An 18,787-nucleotide genomic window follows, 5' to 3' on the forward strand; every position below is an offset into this window, starting at 1 on the left:
TTTCCGTTTGTATTTTCTAAAAGAAAATTTAAATGTTACTGTAAGGTCGCTCAATATTGTTAAATGTCAGATAGCCATAGGACACGAGCAAGTCCAGTACCATCCTGCCCTGGGCCTTGTGCTTTAGGAAGCCTTGCTCTGCCCACCCCCCAGGAGCCCATGCCATTCTGTTCTCCTTCCTGACCTTGTCTGTGTACCCAGGATCCCCTCAGGACATGCAAAGTCTTCCTTCTCAGGCTCCTAACAGAAAACTGCTCCACTGGTATGTGTAACTGGAAGACTGAAGACAGTAGATCTTAAAAGTTCTCATCATAAGACCAAAAAAATCCATAACTATGTGTGATGATGGATATTAAGTAGACTTACTGTGGTAATTATTTCACAGGATACACAAACATCAAGTCATTATTATGTTGTACACCTGAAGCTAACCTAATGTTCAGGTCAGTCGCTCAGTCATGTCCGACTCTTTGCATCCCCATGAATTGCAGCACGCCAGGCCTCCCTGTCCATCACCAACTCCCGGAGTCAACCCAAACCCATGTCCGTCGAGTCAGTGATGCCATCCAGCCATCTCATCCTCTGTCATCCCCTTCTCCTCCTGCCCCCAATCCTTCCCAGCATTAGGGTTTTTTCCAATGAGTCAGTTCTTCGCACAAGGTGGCCAAAGTATTGGAGTTTCAGCTTCAACATCAGTCCTTCCAATGAACACCCAGGACTGACCTCCTTTAGGATGGACTGGTTGGATCTTCTTGCAGTCCAAGGGACTCTCAAGAGTCTTCTCCAACACCACAGTTCAAAAGCATCAATTCTTCGGCGCTCAGCTCTCTTCACCATCCAACTCTCACATCCATACATGACCACTGGAAAAACCATAGTCTTGACTAGATGGACCTTTGTTGGCAAAGTAATGTCTCTGCTTTTAAATATGCTATCTAGGTTGGTCATAACCTTCCTTCCAAGGAGTAAGCGTCTTTTAATTTCATGGCTGCAATCACCATCAGCAGTGATTTTGCAGCCCCAAAAAATAAAGTCTGACACTGTTTGCACTGTTTCCCCATCTATTTCCCATGAGGTGATGGGACCAGATGCCATGATCTTAGTTTTCTGAATGTTGAGCTTCAAGCCAACTTTTTCACTCTCCTCTTTCACTTTCATCAAGAGGCTCTATAGTTCTTCTTCACTTTCTGCCATAAAGGTGGTGTCATCTGCATATCTGAGGTTATTGAGATTTCTCCCGGCAATCTTGATTCCAGCTTGTGTTTCTTCCAGCCCAGCGTTTCTCATGATGAACTCTGCATAGAAGTTAAATAAGCAGTGTGACAATATACAGCCTTGATGTACTCCTTTTCCTATTTGGAACCAGTAGATCTAATTATATCTTAATATTAAAAAAAAAACAAGTGAGGTAATGGTTGTGTTCACTAATGTTGTGGTAACCATTTTACAATGTATCAAATCATCTCATTGGACACCTTAAGTTTACAGATGGCTATATGTCAAATATATCTAAATAAAGATGGAAAACAACAACAAAACAAACAACTGGAGTTCTGATAAGTGGCTAATGCAGGGGTGTGGACAGAACTTGGACAGGTAGGTTGGGAGGTTCACTTAGTGTGCCTGAGCCCTTGAAGGTTCACAGCTAAGCTGGGGAGGGGGCCATGGGCTGGGGTCTGGGGCTACACTCCCTATGCCACCATGTCCTGGAACAGAACTCCAAGAATTTTAAATTCAAATGTGGATGTCAAGATCTTTTGGAAGGCATCTTTATCAAGGTAGGAAGATGGAACATAGCTTATAACTTTTAAACATTTAGTATTTTTATCTCCAATTGCATTCTTTCCCTAACCTCCCTGCTTCGCCTCCCACTGCCACCACCACTTGTTAGGGGAGATCCTAAATGAACCTATTACTTGCTTACTCCTTGGAAGGAAAGTTATGACCAACTTAGACAGCATATTAAAAAGCAGAGACATTACTTTGTCAACAAAGGTCTGTCTAGTCAAGGCTATGGTTTTTCCAGTAGTCACGTATGGATGTGAGAGTTGGACTATAAAGAAAGCTGAGCACCAAAGAATTGATGCTTTTGAACTGTGGTGTTGGAGAAGACTCTTGAGAGTCCCTTGTACTGCAAGAAGATCCAATCAGTCCATCCTAAGAGATCAGTCCTGGGTGTTCATTGGAAGGCGAAGAGCTGACTCATTTGAAAAGACCCTGATGTTGGGAAAGACTGAAGGCAGGAGAAGAAGGGGACGACAGAGGATGAGATAGTTAGATGGCATCACCGACTCAATGGACATGAGTTTGGGTGAACTCCGGGAGTTGGTGATGGACAGGGAGGCCTGGCGTGCTGCGGTTCATGGGGTCGCAGAGTCGGATACGACTGAGCGACTGAACTGACTGACTGACTTAATGTAATAGATATACTGATGTATTAAAACATTGTTAGGATAATAATGCTACTTCTAGATTTAAATAATTTTGGTTTAGTAACAGTTTATTTTGGATCTCATCTTAATTTATATTTTTTGAGGCAAGCATTATTGTTATAATAAAATTTTCTTGAAATTGATTGATGTTGCTGTAGGTACAGAAAAAGTACCTTCTGACTATTCTTCCCTAGCTGGAAAAAATTTCTGGATTTTCATCCAAAGCCTACATTTAAAGGTAAATGTGTTTCTGGCCTTTAATGTTTTGATTATCCAGTTGTTTTATTGTCTAGGACTGCTGTTTTTCAAAAATCAAATCACTTCACTTCCTCCTTGATTCAACTTGCTAAAATTAGAGGGCCTCTGTATTAATAGTTTAACAACTTACGGTGTAGCACAACATAAAAATATCATGCAAGAGTTTAAAATGATAATTATGACTGAGAAATAAGGAAAATATAAGCTAAAGTGAAAATAGTGTGGTGCAAAATAGTGTATGTGCAGTATTACTGAAACTCGGAAATACATACAAGAGAAAGATCATATGCAAATGAAAACTCTTACAATAATTACTAATGAATGTTCATTCATCCTAGTGTTCACTGCAACACTGTTTACAGTAACAGAGACCTGGAAGTAACCTAAATATCCTAAATTTAGCAACCTAAACATCAATAGATGAATGGATAAAGAAGATTGTACACATACACAATGGAATATTACTTAACCATAAAAAGAATGAAATAATGCCATCTGCAGCAACATGGATGGACCTAAAGATTATCATACTAAGTGAATTAAGTCAGAAAGAGAGAGACAAATACCATATGGTATCCCTTATATGTGGAATCTAAAAAAAACCCAAAAAACAATACATAGGAACTTACATACAAAACAGAAATAGACCCACAGACTTTGGAAAAAAAGAAAAACTTATAGTTACCAAAGTGGGGAGAAAGGGATAAATTAGGAGGTTGGGATTAATATACACTGCTGCTGCTGCTGCTAAATCGCTTCAGTTGTGTCCGACTCTGTGCGACCCCATAGACGGCAGCCCACCAGGCTCCCCCGTCCCTGGGATTCTCCAGGCAAGAACACTGGAGTGAGTTGCCATTTCCTTCTCCAATGCATGAAAGTGAAAGTGAAAGCAAGGACGCTCAGTCGTGTCCGACTCTTAGCGACCCCAAGGACTGCAGCCTACCAGGCTCCTCCATCCTTGGGATTTTCCAGGCAAGAGTACTGGAGTGGGGTGCCATTGCCTTCTCTGTATACACACACTACTATATATAATATAGATAACAAACAAGGATTACTGTATAGCACAGGGAACTATACTCAGTATTTTGTAATAACCTATAAGGGAAAAGAATCTGAAAAAGAATAGATAAATGTACATGTATAACTGAATCATTTTGCTGTACACCTGAAGATAACACAACATTGTAAATCAATTATACTTCAACTTAAAAAAAAAGATCTATTTAAAATGATAGAATTACGGGGGATTTAAAAATTATTTGTTTCAAGTTTGAGTAGACTTATCTTTCCAATAAAGCATTTATATCAAATCTTGGGCTATTTTCTCATTATTTTTCTTTGCTGCCCCTTCTCTTCTGTCGCGCCCTAGGCCAGACAGTGGTTCTTGGTGGGCTGCAGGATATTGCCTGGACTTGGCACTGAAACTTGGAGCTAAGAAAGCTAATGTTTTTACTCCAGAGCCCAGGGATAGTGTGTCCCATGAATGCACACCGTGGGGGCACAGGCCTCTGAATGCTGATCTTCAATAGACAGTCCAGAAATAAAACATGCGTACCAGTCATTCATCCTTACAGCAAGAGAGGCACACGTCAAAAAGGCAGAGACTACATACTTGCTTAAGGAACTTCTGGACTCTGGCCCTTTGGTGAGTCTCTTTGGAAGCGCATGATATTGTGAAATAGAAAAACCTAAAGGCAGAAGTAAAAACCAAAACACTTTGATAGACTTTTGCTCATCACTGCATGCTTCTACATAAATGCATAAAAGGTCTGTGCAATATAGAAGGTATTTCTGATTAAAAAGCAGTATGATTGACTCAATTTTTTTTAAATGTCCAGAGAGATTTTTGTCAATGTCAGTGATACTATTTTGGGTTAATTTCATAATGATAAATAAATCCTCACAACTGTATGATTTTTCCATTGTTCATCCAGTTTTACAGGTTAAAAAAAAAATCCTTGGAAGGGTTAAATAACTTCCTGAAAGATCATGTATTCACACTCAATTATTTTGTTCCAAAGTTTCAGTTATTTCTACCACACTACTAGTAAAGAAATTAATTATATAAAATTAAACATATGCGTATGTACAACAGAAATTATATATTCTGTATATAACAGAAATTACATGGTTACATACATAACAGAAATTTTATAATGTGTATATATAACTGAAGTTATTAATATACATAGTACATATAAAAACATATTGTACACACTCAGGAATAAAGTTCCAAAAGAGAGATCGGAAAATCACTGATAAAACTGTAAAGCTTACCAGTGACTGCTTTAAAGGCCAAGCAACTCTTTGGGATACATAAGGTCTGGTACTTGGGTGTTTTCACCACTGTGCCTCACTGTTTTCTCATAATTTCTTAAATATGCCTGGCACATATTAGATGTTTTATCAATATTCACTTAATCTGATCCCATGGACTATACAGTCCTTGGAATTCTCCAGGCCAGAATACTGGAGTGGGGAGCCTTTCCCTTCTCCAGGGGGATCTTCCCAACCCTGGGACCAAACTCAGGCCTCCTTCATTGCAGGTGGATTCTTTACCAGCTGAGCCACCAGGGAAGCCCAAGAATACTATAGTGGGCAGCCTATCCCTTCTCTAACAGATCTTCCCGAACCAGGAATCAAACCAGGATCTCCTGAATTGCAGGTGGATTCTTTACCAGCTGAGCTACCAGGGAATCCCACACAATGCCTGAAGAGCTGGTTTACTCAGTTGAGATAGAGATTAGACATGATTTTCAAGGAGGTAGGGGGCATTTAACCTTCCCTACCAACTATCTCCAGTCAATTCAGTGCCCACTCTACACCCAAGAATATTACAGCCAATGGAGGTGTCAAATCATAACACAAACTATTCCCTCTCATTCTGTTGTTCCTCTAGGGGGACTTGTTCCCATCCAACACCCTATCCCTAGTGTAATTAAGATTTACCTCCTTGGACCACTTTTCTTAACTGTATGCATGTATGTATTAAAGTAATATATACTCAGTGTAAAAAAATTACCAATAGAAGTATACCAAATGAAAAGAGAAAGTTTTCCTCCCATCACCATCTTGCTCTCTAGAGATAGTCTCTATTAAAAGTTTGGTTATATGTAAAACTACTGTTACTGATGGAGGTGTCCTGGGATTCCCTCATGGTTGTTTAGAAAAAGTATTGAGAATCACTTCCCTAAAGCCAAGGTTCACTGCCAAGCATGGAAGGAGCTTCATGGAGGAGATGTCGGGTCTTCATTACTAGAAGAGGAAGCAAAGACTTGGTAGGATGTTAGAAAGAATTTCAATCATTGGCTAGCGTTGGTTGAGTTAGAGGCAGGGGAAGGAGAAGGCATTGAATTCAATGACTTTTATTATTCCTTTAAAACCTATAGCTTTGTATTTATACCAATAGATTGATCACCCCAAAGGTAGGGGAAAACGCCAATGCAACTTTGATGCCGTAACTTAAGTGGAGGAGAAAATGATAACAGAAAATCCAATATAAAAAATCCATGTTTATAGAACAAGTTGTTGTTCAGTTGCTCAGTCTTGTCTGACTCTTTACGACCACAGGGACTAGAGCTCACCAGGTTCTTCTATCCTTCACTATCACCCAGAGTTTGGTCAAATTCATGTCCATTGAGTTGGTGATGCTTTCTAATCATCTCATCCTCTGCTCTCCCTTCTCCTGCCCTCAATCTTTCCCAGAATTAGGGTCTTTTCCAGTGAGTCTGCTCTATGCATAGAACAAGTTGCTTTGAAGAAAACATTGCACTTATTTTTTATACAGATTTCTTTTAACGAGACATTTTGTTGTGTTCAAAATATACTTCATTTTTTATTAAATAGTCTAATTTACACTTAAAAAATATTCCCTCAATGAATGAATGAAATGCCAGCAACAGGGAACTCATAGGTCTCAGGAACCATGATGTGTGTGTATTAAGGGGCGGGGACCATATAGTGGGACAGCCCAAAGAATATCTTTCCACACTACAGAGGAAGATTAAACCCCTAGGTCCAGGACAACAAACATCAATGTATTCTCTGGACACTATTCCTTCCCTGCCTGGCAAAATTCCTGCCACGTAATCTGGATTAAATTTGAAGTACCTCCCTCTCCTCATTTTTTGAAGGAGTCGTCTCTGGGCGATGTGAGTAGACTCCATACTCAGGATGTGAGGTGGTAGTGATGGGATGGCCCATGATACATTTCTTCACATCTAACTGGTTTCATTTTCAATCATGTGACCTGCATAGTGTAGCTTCTGCAACCTAAGGGAAATACAATTTCCTGAATATCTCAACGTATCTTTTTAGGCATAAATAAAACATGTAAGGTTTACAGTTTCTAGATTCATGCTTGTTTTATTTTAAAATCAATTTCAGAAACAAGGACATTGACAACTGTTGAAAATTATTTGGCAGGAAATAACATGGGACACAGTAATTTACGTGCAACAAGATCATTTGCCTCTAAGGTCGATAACATTATTTTCACATAAACAAGAATGGGCATTATATTATATCCTCAATTTATAACCCCAAAGCATAATACTTATAGTAGTGTTTTTAGCAATGCATCATATGGCACAACAGAACAGAATAATAAAAGATAATGCAGAAAAATAAAGAGGTCATATCAAAGGATGACTTGATTCTTTCAAGGATTGAAGGGGAGGGGTGTTGCACAATGTAAATCTGTGACATTGAGAAAAAGAACACTGTGATTTCAGAAGTATATAACTCAGTAAAAATTAATTTATTTTTTCTTGGGATCTTAATTTTCCAGAAGACAAAAATAATTGCTGTTAGTATATACTCATGTAATACATATTAGTAACATACATTACAAACATGTAGTTATTGAGCACCTACATACTATATTCCAGGTCCTTTAACCTACATTTTTCTTAAGGCTCATAACAACTCTGTGTTTTTCCGTATGAAAACTCTCAGGGGGGTGAACTTGCCTAGGGCCTCACTTTGAGCCCATCTGAGTTTTGACAAAGACCTTCATCTTAACACAAAACCTATTACCTCCCTTAGGCTATGATCAGGGACTTGAGAGAAACTAGAAACAGAACTGGACAACACTGCACTGACCTTGTTCAATTTGTGTGCTCCCAAAGTGTCCGAGATATTGCTCACTGTACTGTTTTATTTTTCTGACATCCAGGTCATCACAGAATCATTCAAGGACACATTTCTTTCATATACTTAAATCTCAGAGTCAGGTTCATGATACAAATGGCACTTAACACATGTCATTTAGATGACTAAGTATTTCTATTTTAGAAAAATAAAAGCAAATCTCCCAGAAATGCAAATCTTGTGCGACACTGGGTAAGAATACAAATCCCCACTATGATCAGAGCCTATTTATTGCACCCAATACCCCCACCCCCAGTGATTATTTGGAAGGCAGTGGAAAGAGTTCTTGGCTGGGAATTTACCGGCTCAAGCCATCATACTAAACAAGGTGAAGTCAGACAAGCCTTTGGGTTTTCAGTGCTATATTTTATATATTCCTCGTGGAATAACAATGCTGGCCTTGCCAAGCCCACAGGACAGCTATTATAATAAAATGAAGAAATTGATTGGAAAGTGTTCTGGGAAGTACACAAATGCCATAAGCAACTATAAATAAATTTTGTATACAAATATAGACTACAGTTATTTTGACCATTGAGGCCTCCACCCACAAATTTACTAAAATAAGATGCATCTTTAAGGATCTTGGCAACAAGGCAGTCCAATAAGAACGGGTTATAGAATGAACAGATACTATAGTAAAAGGTGGATAAAAGCTCACATTTCAAACAAAAGAAACCTTTCTTCCGTGCCCAGAGGGTTGTATTTGAGTCTGTCAGGAGGTAAGACATGCAAACACTATGAATGATGTATTTACCTCGGGCACGAGGTGAGAGAATGACAGGCTTTGTAACCTGTGTGATTCTCACTGTCTGGAAAGGGTTGTGTGCACACTGAGGAAAAGGATCCCAGCCATGATTCTATGCACCAGCACAGGGAACCAGCTTCATTTTCAGATTTTAAAGTAAACACATTCAGAAAGTACCTTTAAAGCATCTTCATTTTCCCCACTTCCTCATAACTGTGTAAGACAGATCATTCAATTAAGTCCAACGTACAAATTCTTGGGCTTCCCTGATAGCTCAGTTGGTAAAGAATCCACCTGCAATGCAGGAGACCTGGGTTCGATCCCTGGGTTGGGAAGATCCCCTGGAGAAGGGAAAGGCTACCCACTCCAGTATTCTGGCTTGGAGAATTCCATGGACTGTATAGTCCATGGGGTTGCAAAGAGTTGGACGCGACTGAGCGACTTGCACTTTCACTTTCTACAAATACTAAGGGCCTATAATGTATCTAGCAGGGTGTTAGAAACCGTGAGAGTCAGAAGCAGCATGTGACCAGCTGGGTAGGGAATGCATAATACAGATAAAAATAAAGAAAGCTACATTATAGCAATTATTTGCTGCCTAATGAGAATGTTCCTTTTTCTCTCATGCTTCATAAAGCATATATGATGGTTCTATTTACATCTTTCAAACTTGTCGTCATGACTTTTCAGGTGTTTCTAGATGACTGCAGTGCATATAAGACTGTGAAAATTACTCTAAAGAAAGTTGAAGTCTTACTCTGTGAGCTGATGATTATATTTGTGATGGGATGGATGGTAGCAGTATTTTTCCACACACTATTATAGACACCTGGGATGCTCCATTGGGAGATCAGGACATAGCCACTCACCCATACTCAAAAAATGAGAGTAGTATAAGCCTGTATCACAAAATTCTTAACCATCTAAACTTCATCAAAACCTCTGAAGTGTATATTTCTTTGTTATACACTATATGCATATGTTAGTATATCTGCATTATATACTAAGCAAATAGTCTAGAGTTTCATTACTTCTATAATTTCTGAGTGTCAGCATTGGTACTTTTCACATAATTCAATTCAGGAAATGGAATTCAACATGTTTAGATGTGCATGGATTAACTGTATCCTGATACCAAACAAGTTCATTCAAAATTAGCAAAATAACAGCACCCATGATTTACAAGATGCAGTTTCAACATTTGAGACACAGAAAAAAAATGTGATTTTAAATGGCTCTTAGTTCTACTAGTATTATTTTTTAAAAACATGTTCTTAAGGCCAAATCTGAAAGGCAGGGAGAGGGGCAAGTTACCCTAGTTTTATTTAACTTTTTAAATTTGAGGGACTTTTAAGAATTCCTTAGATAAGTGTTCATATAGTATCACAAACACAGAAGCACGGTGACATGTTTGCTATCGTAGAACATCTGTTTTTGAAAAGGTGGTACAATTGTACAAAACATAATGAAAGGTAAGACCTTTTTTTGCAAAACTCCTACATTGAATTCCAAAGACTGTGTATCTTGGCATAAAACATTGGATGACTTTTTTTTTCTTTTTCATATTCTGTTGTTTGCCCAAGGTATGGGTTATTTTTAATTGTACTCAGAGTTCTTTTAAAATTATTTTGATAGGCTATTTAATTATAATACTACATTAAATACTTTCTGGGGCAAGGTGTGTTGGGAATACAGTCCCACAATTAATGTAAAATGACACAGCCTTTCTTCGCAGATAATTGGATTGATTTTTGGCTTGCTGTTATCACTTTGTTTTTTACAAACATTGTCAGTAGCAGTACATTCTATAAGAAAGAGTGCTGTGCTTAGTCACTCAGTCGTGTCCGACTCTTTGCAAGCCCATGGACTGTAGCCAAGAAAGACTGCTACCAAGTCATAATTGTTAACTTACTATTTTATTCTTCTATATGAGCACATTTATCTTAGTCTGATCCTTGAAAACTGTCTAAAAATAGAAATCAGATATTAAATGTGATGTAGATGATAATAAAATACATGAAGGGATAGTAAGGTGTTTGTTATTTTAGATAAATAATTTAAAAAAGACAGCTATCCACCCAGGTCCATATTATGGTCGATAATTTCCCACTTATAATGAAAAGGTTATTTGTTTTCTCTTTGGGGAAGGATGCAAAGCCCAAACTTACTAGCAGGCAAGAAATCTAAGACTTTTCTCATCACCATCATCATCTCAGTGCTAATATAAAATAAGGATAATGACAGTACCTTGGTATGAAGATTATATAGCAATAAATGTTAGCTACAACTATTACTGGAACTCTCAACCGTTTTGGACCATGTAATCTGTTCACATTCAATCAAACTGAAATCTTTAAAATACAACTCACCATATATATTGTCTAGAGGTAAGGAATGAATCTGTATTAAAATTTTTCATCATGAATGTGAATCAACATTACAGTCAATACTTTAAAAGACTCAATTAGTAATATGTATCTGTGGAGTGTAATGAATATTTCAATTGACTTGCATCAGTTGAATAAAGGTTATAATGAACAAGGCAATCAGTCTGACTCTTGAGAGACACACATTTATCAAACCCCTGGACCAGCACATGAAAACACTTTCGTTCAGGGCCATCTGTATTCTATGAATCCTTTTTCGGATGGTGGATAGCTCTGCCAGGAACAGAACAAACTGTTTTTTAATGTGATCTCCCTCCTTTCTAGTCATGACAAAGTAACTGCCACAGATTTGGTCCAAAAAGTAAGGTTAAGTGAACAGTTCAGTTGTATTTAAACTTGGCAAAAAAAAAAACAACAAACCACAAGTGAACAAGGGGCAATGAATGCACAAAGAATTCCTCTTGAGATGGAATCAAAATGGAATTTTACAAATATGCACCCTAACTCTGGGCAAAGTATACCCTCAATTTCTTGTGGAAGAAATTCATCATTTATATTGTGAAGATAAGCAGCTCATGGTTCTGAAAGGGAACAATATTGGTATTCTGGGTGGAAGAGTTCATTACGAGAGGCTACCCTGTGCATTGTACATATAACATTTGCTGTCTCTGACTCCTGGGGTACTAAAGGCCAGTAGTTCCCCCAGATGATCTCCCCTCACTCTCAGATTTTCAAATCCTTTCAGGGAGAAGGGTAATACCACTCCTAATAGAGAACCACTGTGGTATACAAGGACACAGAAAGTATTCACACAATTAGATGTTAGAATTATACTTCATGGATTAAACTTAAGAGTTCAGTTTAGTAAACAGGACCTGAAATCTCTTTACAACATTTCACAAAATGACGTTCTAGGGAAGACGTATAGAAGAGTCATGGCTTAGAAAATGGGTTCATCTGCCACCTCCTAGCTGGGATATCTGGGGAAACATTTTCTTTCTAAGGGATAATTATGCTATTCACTTCACAGGCTTACATGTGAGTATTAAATGTGCTATATAATACATGCAGCCTGCTTAGCTCAGCTCCTGGTACTTAGCAAACACTCAAATGTCACAGCTGTAATGCATAAAGGGAGCAAAGAGGAAGTTCAAGCATTTAATAGCTGTCATTCATGAGGAGCACAAATCTGTCAGAATAACATACATTGGATGAACAAAGGTAAATTATGGCAGCTTAAAAACAACTAATAAATCAATCTAGAAATTGCTCCTAGAATGTCTTATCTGTTGTCTTGCTAACTGGTAAAAGAAAAGAACACTTTCATAAACTCACAAAGCCTGAGATGAGCTTTCATGTTGTTTTTAATTATTTTAATTGGAGGCTAATTACTTTACAATATTGTGGTGGTCACACATTGACATGAACCAGCCACAGGTGTACATGTGTTCCCCATCCTGAACCCCACTCCCACCTCCCTCCCCATCCCATCCCTCTGGGTTGTCCCAGGGCACCAGCTTTGAGTGCTCTGTTTCATGCATCAAACTTGGACTGGTCATCTATTTCACATATGGTAATATACACATTTCAAGGCTATTCTCTCAGATCACCCCACCCTCACCTTCTCCTAAAGAGTCCAAAAGTCTGTTTTTATATCTGTGTCTCTTCTGCTATCTTGCATGTAAGATCATTACCATCTTTCTAAATTCCATATATATGTGTTAATATACTGTACTGTACAGTATATTCGGAGAAGGCAATGGCACCCCACTCCAGTACTCTTGCCTGGAAAATCCCATGGACAGAGGAGCCTGGCAGGTTATAGTCCATGGGGTCGCTAGGAGTCGGACACGATTGAGCGACTTCACTTCCACTTTTCCCTTTCATGCACTGGAGAAGGAAATGGCAACCCACTCCAGTATTCTTGCCTGGAGAATCCCAGGGATGGCAGAGCCTGGTGGGCTGCCGTCTATGGGGTCGCACAGAGTCAGACACGACTGAAGAGACCTAGCAGCAGTACAGTATATTAACTTCACTCTGTACAATAGGCTTCAGTTTCATCCACCTCATTAGAACTGACTCAAATGCATTATTTTTAATAGACGAGTAATATTCCATTGTGTACCACAACTTTCTTATCCATTCTTCTGCCAATGGACATCTAGGTTGCTTCCATGTCCTGGCTATAGTAAACAGTGCTGTGATGAACATTGGGGTACATATGTCTCTTTCAATTCTGGTTTCCTTGGTGTGTATGCCCAGCAGTGGGATTGCTGGGTCATATGGCAGTTCTATTCCCAGTTTTTTAAGGAATCTCCACACTGTTCTCCATAGTGGCTGCACTAGTTTGCATTCCCACCAACAGTGGGAATTTCTCCATACTCTCTCCAGCATGTATAGTTTGTAGACTGTTTGATTCTGACCAGCATGAGAGGGTACTCCATTGTGGTTTTGATTTGCATCTCTGATGAGTGATGTTGAGCATCTTTTCATGTTTGTTAGCCATCTGTATGTCTTCTTTGGAGAAATGTCTGTTTAGTTCTTTGGCCCATTTTTTGATTGGGTCGCTTATTTTTCTGGTATTGAGCTGCATGAGCTGTTTGTATACTTTGGAGATTAATTCTTTGACAGTTGCTTCTTTTGCTTTTATTTCTCCCACTCTGAAGGCTGTCTTTTCATCTTGCTTATAGTTTCCTTCATTGTGCAAAAGCTTTTAAGTTTAATTAGGTCCCATTTGTTTATTTTTGCTTTTATTTCCATTACTCTGGGAGGTGGGTCATAGAGGATCTTGCTGTGATTTATGTCAGACAGTGTTTTGCCTATGTTTTCTCTAGGAGTTTTATAGTTTCTGGTCTTACATTTAGATCTTTCATCCATTTTGAGTTATTTTTGTGTATGGTGTTAGAAAGTGTTCTAGTTTCTTTTACAAGTGGTTGACCAGTTTACCCAGCATCATTTGTTAAAGAAATTGTCTTTTCTCCATTGTATATTTTTGCCTTTGTCAAAGATAGGGTGTCCACAGGTGCATGGATTTATCTCTGAGCTTTCTATTTTGTTCCTTTGATCAATATTTCTGTCTTTGTGCTAGTATTGTAAGTCTTGATGACTGTAGCTTTGTAGTAGTAGTCTGAAGTCAGGCAGGTTGATTCCTCCAGTTCCACTCTTCTTTTACAAGATTGGTTTGGCTATATGAGGATTTTTGTATTTCCATACAAATTGTGAAATTATTTGTTCTAGTTCTGTGAAAAATACTGTTGGTAGCTTGATAGGGATTGCACTGAATCTGTAGATTGTTTCGGGTAGTATACTCATTTTCACTATATTGATTCTTCCAATCCACGAACACGGTATATTTCTCCATCTATTTGTGTCCTCTTTGATTTTTTTCATCAGTGTTTTATCATTTTCTATATATAGGTCTTTTGTTTCTTTAGGTAGATTTATTCCTAAGTATTTTATTCTTTTTGTTGCAATGGTGAATGGGACTGTTTCCCTAATTTCTCTTTCTGTTTTCTCAGTGTATAGGAATGCAAGGGATTTCTGTGTGTTAATTTTATATCCTGCACATGTTGATTGTTTTGAGCCACTGTTTAAATTCATCACTGGATCCTGGTCTAACTAATTACATTTCAGGAACTTCTACACTTGAGAGTTTGTAATTGCTTAGCCTATGTAAAAGGATTTTGTTTCATTAGTTAGTATCAACAAAGAAATCTACAGTGAAGAAATATGAAAAGGAAAGCAAGCTAACTCCTAAACTCTAACTCTAGCGAATGTCTTAAGTATCTACCGCACTGATCTTCTCTAAAATAGTCTATAATTCCTGTTTTTACTGATTGAGACTGAATGCTAACCCAAATCATTTAATCAGAAACAAAGTCAAAATAGTTTACATAAGAATAAGGAAAGACAAAATGTTAAAATCTAACTAAGTAACTTACCAGTTCCTGAGCACCTGCAGCAATAAAATATCATCTAATTCAGAATTAGATCTGATCTTTCTCAATCAGTATGATTTCCAGAGATTTAAATGCCTTACACCAGTTAATTCTGTGTAAGAATTAACTGCAATATTTAGTATATGTACATATTGCTGTATAATTGGAATTGCACACTTAAAAATACTTAGAAATAAATTCTACAAAAGGAGTACAGGATATATACACTGAAAACTACAAAACAATGCTTAGAAAAAAAATACTTTTAATCTAAATAAAACGGAGATAGTCCATGTTCATTGTATACTTCAAAGGATAGACACACTTGATCAATACTGTTAATATGTCAGTTCTCTCAACTTAATACATTCAATGAAATCCCTATCAGAATTTCAGCTGTGTATGTGTGTGTATGTGTGTGTATACACATGCACTCAAACAAGCTGATTCTAAAATTTATGTGGAAATGAAAAGGAACCAGAAAAACCAAAATAAGTTTGAAAAAGTGTAAGTTGGAAGAATTCTACTGTCTGATTTTAAAAGTTACATACAGCTATAGTAACAGGACACTGTGATACTAGTACAGAATTAACATACAGGTCAATGGGACAGAAAAGAGAGTCCAGAAATGAACTCACAAATATAAGGATAACAGATTTCTGACAAAAAACCAAAGACAATTCAGTGGTGAGAGGATATTTTTTAAACAAATGACGCTGGTGGTGGCAGTGGTTTAGTCACTAAGTTGTGTCTGACTCTTAAAACCTCATGTAGTGTAGCCTGTCAGGCTCCTCTGTCCATGGGATTCTCCAAGCAAGAATACTGGAGTGGGTTGCCATTTCTTTCTCCAAAGGATCTTCCCGACCCAGTGGCTCAGAGGTAAAGAATCCGCCTGCAATGTGGGAGACCTGGGTTCGATCCCTGGGTAGGGAAGATCCCCTTGGAGAAGAGAATGGTACCCTACTCCAGTATTCTTGCCTGGAAAATTCCACAGACAGAGGAGCCTGGTGGGCTACAGTCTAGGGGGTCACAAAGAATCGGACATGTCTGAGCGACTAACAAATGATGCTGGCACAACTATTATCCTTATGCAAAAGAGACAAAGAGAAATTTGACCCTTATTCACACCATATGGGTTTCCCAGGTGGCTCAGTGGTAAAGAATCCACCTGCCAGTGCAGGAGCCATGGGTTCCATCCCTGGGTTAGGAAGATACTCTGGAAAAGGAAATGTCAACCCAGTCCAGTATTCTTACCTGGAGAATTCCATGGACAGAGGAGCCTGGCAGGCTACAGTTTCCAAAGGGTTGGACACGACTGAGTGACTGAACACACAAGCACATATCATATACAAAATTAACTCAAAAGAATAAATTGATAACCTGACCATCAAAATCAAAAACTCATATGCATACTTAAAAGACACTACTGAAAATATGAAAAGATAAGCCACCGACTGGGAGATACATATTATCTGGCAAAAGACTTGCATCTAGAATATACAGAACTTTTGCACAACTCAATAACTCAATAGCAAGAACACTTGCAGTGGATGACTTTTTTGGTATGGAAATTACACCTCAATCAAGCTGTAAAAAATGAAGGAAAAAAATATACTTCACGTGAAAGCAAGAATGATCCAATATGGGTGATGTAAAGGGTAGTCAATCTTGAAACATTTAAAAATGGGCAAAAGAGTTGAATGGCTATTCCACTGAAGAAGACATACAAATAACTTATACATACCTCAAAAGATACTCAACATCAATAGTTATTGGAAGTGTTAGTCACTCAGTCATGTCCTAATCTTTGCAACCCCATGGACTGTAATGAGAAAGAGCCAACTACTGTTATGCTACAGCCTGGATAAATCTCAGCACCATGCTAAGTGAAAAGAAAATAGATGCAGAAGATTATATATTATATGATCCCATTTATAGGAAATATCCAGAAACAGTAACTCTATACAGACAGATAGCACATCACTGGTTATCTGGAGCAGGGGACAGGAGTAGGGAATGGCTATAAACAAGCGTGAGGCAAGATCTGTGGATGACGACATTGCTCTTAAACTGGACTATTTGATGGTTGCACAACTCTATACATCTACTACAAAGTGCTGAACACTTGCAGTGGATGACTTTTTTGGTATGGAAATTACACCTCAATCAAGCTGTAAAAAATGAAGGAAAAAAATACACTTCACGAGAAAGCAGGAATGATCCAATATGGGTGATGTAAAGGGTGGAGTCAATCTTGAAACAAAGATGTCAGTTAATAAATACTTGCACAGTGAATAATGAACTTTTGAACCTGGCTACTTCAGAGAAACAAAAAGTTCAAAACGTTTATGATTTTTCTCTTTGCCTCACTTGTATTTAACTTTTTTTTTTTTTGGCATGTGTGACCTTAGTTCCTAAAATCCTCTGTAGCAACGTGCTGGAAATATGGAGTCTTAACCACTGGACTGCCAGGGAAGCCCCTTATTTAACTTCCTTTTTTTTAGTCATTAGGAATAATAGTAATAGCACCTCTTCCACAGGGATATAAATAATATAATGAGATAGTGGACATAAAGCTTTCAGCATAGTGTTTGGCATGTAAGTGCTGCTGCTGCTGCTGCTAAGTCGCTACAGTCGTGTCCGACTCTGTGCGACCCCATAGACGGCAGCCACCAGGCTCCGCCGTTCCTGGGATTCTCCAGGCAAAAATACTGGAGTGGGTTGCCATTGCCTTCTCCAGTGCATGAAAGGGACAAGTGAAAGTGAAGTTGCTCAGTCGTGTCCGACCCTTAGCGACCCCATGGACTGTAGCCTACCAGGCTCCTCTGTCCATGGGATTTTCCAGGCAAGAGTACTGGAGTGGGTGCCATTGCCTTCTCTGATGTAAGTGCTAGATATTAGCTAGTAGTAATCATAAAAATATTCCCATTTCCTCTATAGATGTGAAAACACTTAAACAACATTTATGTTTCTCTACTTTCAGAGCTATGAAATTTCCCTTATGGTAAAAATGGAAATATAATCTAATAACTTTACTGGTTTAGCTGTAAAACTATTGACAGTAGATACATTCTGGTTTTTCAATCATTTTTCAAAATATAGCCACCTGCAAGGCACACATTGTTGTATTTTTAAAACATTAAAATAATTTTAAAAATGAGATATATTCACTAGCATGAATGAAAACTAGTTGATTTTAATTAATTTATCAAGAAGCATAAACTGTGTGCCAAAGATATCAGTTAAATCTTACGAGAATAAGTGATATGAATGAATAAGTAGGAATATCCTCATTTCTTCTCTGACATTTAACTCATTTGGTCACTGTTTACTTTTATAAATTATCACAGAATTATTGCATTGGAAGGAACCTAATTTGGCCATTATCTATCTTTAAAACTTTAAAACATTCTTCTCATAAAGAACTGATCGTACTTTAAAAACAGTCCAATAAAGAACCCATAACCTACTTGGTAGTGTGTCTTCATATTTCAAGAGAGTATTCTTTTCTTCTGTTATTTTCTGAAAAGAAATCCACTCTGCTTTTGGACAAAGGAAAGCACTGGCTTCATTGTAAAGTGAAGGTTATCTCAGGTGAATGACATAATTCTTCAGATAATCAGTTTCAAGTACAAATGGGGACAACTGAAAATAGGTGAGCTACCCAACTGGGTGTACCTTTTGTTGGAGAGTGAGAAAAGCAAAAGCAACAAGGACAGAGACAGGGACATGGGAACATACTTAGATGCCATGTGTGTAGTTCCAGAAAAAAGCTACGGCTAAAGTACCTTGTGATGTTTAAGAGGAAAATAATCAGTCAAGCAAAAACAAGGGATGGAGAGTTAACTTTAGCTATAAAACAGATGAACTGCA

This window comes from Giraffa tippelskirchi, chromosome 10 (assembly GCF_054371585.1).
Source record: "Giraffa tippelskirchi isolate mGirTip1 chromosome 10, T2T-mGirTip1v1.2.pri, whole genome shotgun sequence".
NCBI lineage: Eukaryota > Metazoa > Chordata > Mammalia > Artiodactyla > Giraffidae > Giraffa > Giraffa tippelskirchi.